This window comes from Ixodes scapularis, unplaced genomic scaffold, assembly GCF_016920785.2.
Source record: "Ixodes scapularis isolate PalLabHiFi unplaced genomic scaffold, ASM1692078v2 PGA_scaffold7__128_contigs__length_106722199, whole genome shotgun sequence".
Classification (NCBI taxonomy): domain Eukaryota; kingdom Metazoa; phylum Arthropoda; class Arachnida; order Ixodida; family Ixodidae; genus Ixodes; species Ixodes scapularis.
The window spans coordinates 60556508-60561361 of record NW_024609882.1 but is presented as its reverse complement, the minus strand read 5'-3'; positions in this window follow the sequence as shown (position 1 = coordinate 60561361).

The window sequence follows — 4854 nt, the reverse complement described above, 5'->3', positions numbered from 1 at the left end:
AAAAAAAATAAGACTGGCATTCAGACGAAGCCTGACCAAGCAATAAACTATTTTCCCATTTACGGTACGTGACGTCATTAACGACCAATATCAAACTATAGTGCTACACCCTTTAATTCGGGGACAGACTTGGAGACTTTAAGCGGCTCAGTTAGGGACATATAGGAATTTTAATCCCGGCCTGTGGTGACGTTCCTCGACATATTATTTTGCTAGAAAACAATACCGAATTTCGAAGCTCCGCTTCCAGCGCGAACTACTTTCGAAAGCACTTCGTCGCACGCGCGGTGAGACGCGATGGGAGGAAGCGAGCGGGTGCTGGAGGGAAAGTTCTACCACATTCGTAACCGCCGTGATGCGGAGTGCGACATTGCCTTATCGTTTGAGGGGGGACACATAATTCCCAAAAATTCTGACATAGTTCCCAAAATGCCAAACTTGAGCCAAAGATGCCAGGTACCAACAGAAGACTTAGCAGTGAAGCATAAATCTGGCAATTGCTTGGCAAGAAAGACCACAAGCTGCCACGTCGAAAGCGAATAACTAGAAGTGAGTCCTGGATTTAGGCCCGAAGATTCCAAATCACAGCCAGCAAGATGCCTAACTTTAGCCCTTGTTTCGGGAATCATGGCGAAGATACCCAGACGCGCGCCAAAGAAGGTCAATTTGTCTTCTACCTTGACTTCAACTGGCATTTAAAGACCCTAAATGTTAAGAAAATAATTTTGGCTGAATGGACTTTGCTACCTTGGTCTACACTCTACATATAAACAAGGTGTTAGGCGCTTCACGTCATTAAAATGAAGAGTTCTACAGCATTTTCGAAAACAAATTGCAAGTCGATTTGTCTAGGCATATTTTATATACTGTCAATGACATATTTCACGGTCTCAATGTTCTGCGATTTAGGACAAAGCTTACGTTTTGGAATAATTCGCGGGTTCTAATTTTTGCGGCGCGTTGGGATCTCAATATAGATTTCAATTTGTTTACATTTTACCCGAATTGTTCACGGGACCTATTTTACGCGAATTGTAGTCGATTCGCGAAATTCGCGAAAATTAGGTCCTTTACAGTATTCTGGCCACTATTTCTCTTCAATTTTGTTCCTACGTTGTTTGCTCGCGCTTAATTCCCTGACCTCTAAAAAAACGTGAAAATGTATACAAAATACCTGAACGCATGGAGGACACTATTGAGCCACGCCATCTGCATATTGTTTAGAGATAATAAAAATTCACATGACAATTATCTCTTTCTATGTTGTGTACTTCACTAGCTAGATGATATTGAACCTCCAGATTCTTGAATCACTAGAGCCAAGCAGCAGCCTCAACTCTAGAGCCATGTGCGTTAAGGCAGTCAGGCCGCCTGCGCGATTATACAGCCAGACTGAATATCTGCTCTCCTAAATATATTTTCATATCGCATCAAGACAAGCCCCCTCAGAAACACACCGAGGAAACGAATTTTGAGCTATCTTTTCAGCGCACCCCGGCCAACCCGTCAGCAAATGTTCCTCTTTCTTGACATGTAGTATATCAATATCAAGCGCCTAAATCTCTCTTCGCGTTTACACCAAGAACGTAGCTTTTTTTGCATTGTGTTCAATGTCATGAAGCTTCTCGAGTCATTTTTTTGCTCCTCTTGTACATCAAATCTACAATTTTTACTTAGGCCAGTAGACAGAGTTGAGTATTTTACTTATATAAATCCTATTCACTCTAAAATATCTTTCTAGTTCCGCTGGGAGTCATTTTTCTTCGGATTTAAGCCATATCACAGTTTTGTATGTCTGTGTGTCTGACGCCGAGGCAAAATAGACTAAAAAACCATTCCACGACAGCGTTTCAAATATTCACAGATCTTCACTATACAACCTGCTGCCCCCATCTAAAGCCGCAAAGCCCCTCTCCGTGTGCGCGGCTTTAGGGCGGATAGAATTTTGCGCAACTGTAGAACCTGCTTTAGCAGGGTTTCCTAGAGATGCTGTACGATCGTCAGGGTGGCTTCTGGACGAATTCCCAAAGGTATATGCCGGAGTTTCGGCAACTGCGTGGATATAAAATCACATTCATAAAACTATAAAAGGTGTTTCACGTAACGCGGGTTAAATGGCTCCTTCAAAAATAACGCATCTAAAAGAAAAACAAAAATTATCATTATAATAATATTTGATGCTTTACCTGATTGCATATGCGAGTTTTGGAGCTCTACTGAACAAAGGGAAGATGCATTGGTGAATATATAGGTAATGCGTTAGCATGACCCATGTCAAACGCCACACATATCCCCCTTTGGGAAACGCTGACGCTGGCCCCTTCACTTTTTTTGTATTGGCTTTCGCTTTTGGCTTTCTCTTTCGCTTCCTCTTTTGCTTCTTCTCTTTCTTACTTCGTCTTTTCGGCTTGGTTACGGGGTCCGTGTTAGCGTTTTCTAAGTGGAGCGTGTGTGGTGCTTCCCAAGGGCCATGCTAACGCATTACCTAAGAATCCACCAATGAATCTACCTTCAGTTATTGCAGCCTTCTTGGACCAGCGCTAGTATTACTTGGTTCACACTCCATCCTGTAGCGCAAACCAAGGCATACGCTCTCCGCGTACCTACAAGCTTTAATTCGCATTACCATCAGCACGAGCATTTGCTTCCACCCTGTGACGTTGCCTTCCTTTCGCCTTTGTCCTTCACTACTCTGCTGCTCTTTACTCAGCGCGCTTCTCTTTCTACTCTTTAATACACAGATGGACGCCGTCAGTTTTTACCTGTCCTGTGGGTATCCTTGGCAAGAAACACTACAAAATCAGTATACTCTAGATGTATTGAATTACACTAAACGTGAACTCTCTATACGGAACGCGAACCAAGAGTGTGTCTGTAGCGTACATGCACTAGAAAGGCTGCCATACTGAAAGTAGACTCGTGAATACGAAATTAGTACATGCACTTGAAGTGTAGTCAGACTATAATGTAACCGTACTCAAATCATACTAATAACGAATACTTATATTATACATCGGTAAGTGTTCTCAAGCACACTTTTTTATGTAGTCTATAAGTGCACTCGTTAGTACATTTAGGGTGCATGACGATGTACTAAAACATTATTGTTAGCTGTTTGGCGTTTGTTGAGTTGAATACCGTGTCGAAAGTATGTGAAAAATATATATATAAATGCACGATCGGTGGCCGAGTGGTCTAGCGCACACCAGCTTAGAGCACGTGGAGCGAAAGCTCGCGCTGCGAAACCCAGGATCCTAAGTTCAATCCCCGCCCCTGCCCGTTTCGATCTGGATGAGCATCGTACCGGCGTGCGGTCGTGCATTACTACTGCGTGGTGAACGTTAAAGACCACAGGCTAGAGGTTGTACTGCACTGGCTAAATTGCTCATCTACAGCTGAGACTCCAGGCGCCCACTGAGGCAGACTAACTTCCGGCTGTATAAACATACACACTTTGTTGTTTGTGCATGAACTATTTATCAGATTGCGATGACATCTCGTTACGTCAACATCTCGCTGCAATTGCCGGCAACTGTCAATAGCGATTTAACGATGACACATTATCGTGACAAGAAAAAACAAAACAAAACAAAACTGGTGGTCTTTGGCTTTGTTAAACTGATTGAAAAGCCACGCTATTTTAAACGGCGTGCAACTGTCCCAAAATGCGTCCTTGGAATACGTGAGCGCAAGGAGAGGGAAACCAATCAAAGGGATGCGTAGATAACGTACACGGAACGCGCGATGACGGGCGTTCCCTGCGCAGCCAAGCGCACGCCGTCAATGGTAGAAGTTGGCGTTAAACAAAAGCACGTGGACGCATCTCCAGGGTAAACAAACGCACGAGGTGCGCCATGAGCAGACGAACTTGCACGCCGTAAACGTAACAGTTTGTCTACCTTTTATTCGTATTGTTTATTTTTCATTCGTTTAATATTGGTCAATGGCTCCCATACCCTTATAAAAAAGAAGATAATTTTTCTGGTTTGATATTGATGTGTTCCTATATAATGATTCATCAAAAATGAAAAAGAAACTCAACCTGCAATGAGTTTTCACAGTCGCTCGACAAGAGGAACTCACTTCAGATGACTCATCAAAGTTTCAATATGCTACATAGCTTGCCATTAGAATATTTTATGTCAAAACAAATTATGTTCCTAAAGGCTAAAAGAGCTTTATATATAACTCGCGGCGCATCTTTAACTGCGTAGCATGCGTGCAAATACGCGAATGACATACTTTTTTTTTCGCGGTCGCCAGTGCCAGATTGAAGAGTCGCCTCTGAGTGTCGCTGCTGCTTTTGACCTGTTGCTGCGACGAAAGCCTTCGCACAAGATGTGTTGTAGTCTTTTATAGAGGCGGTATTCGGTGCTGGGCAAAACTCCTGTCTCTTCGTTGAGCTTCCGATCGGCTCGTCGTGGTGCGTCGTTGTCGGGCGACTTTCCGTCAACGGCGCTCTGCTTCACATTCTTGTCGAGCTTCCAATCCGGGATTGGGTTACCTACTGCCTAATTAAAGGCGCGGAGGCGCGAAAATCTCCACCGTCCGCAGTGCGGAAAAACTCTGCTTCGCCAAAGCATAGCCAGCAAAGCCGCGGGCCAGCGGGCTTGGTGATGAAGAGCCCGTATTGCAAAGAGTTTCCATCTGTTCGACTGGGGCCATGTGGTTTTGGGGCCGCGTTTGGAATAAACTGCGAGGAGGTGGCGAAATCGTTTATTTTCCACAAGCGCCTCCGACTTTCCTCCTGCTTTCTCCCTCGCCACGCTAAAACGCAGCGCATACGCACTTGCGAGCTATTTTCAAGTTCTTTCCCCAGGGCGTTAACTAGGGCAAGGCACTTGGCTTTTGCCC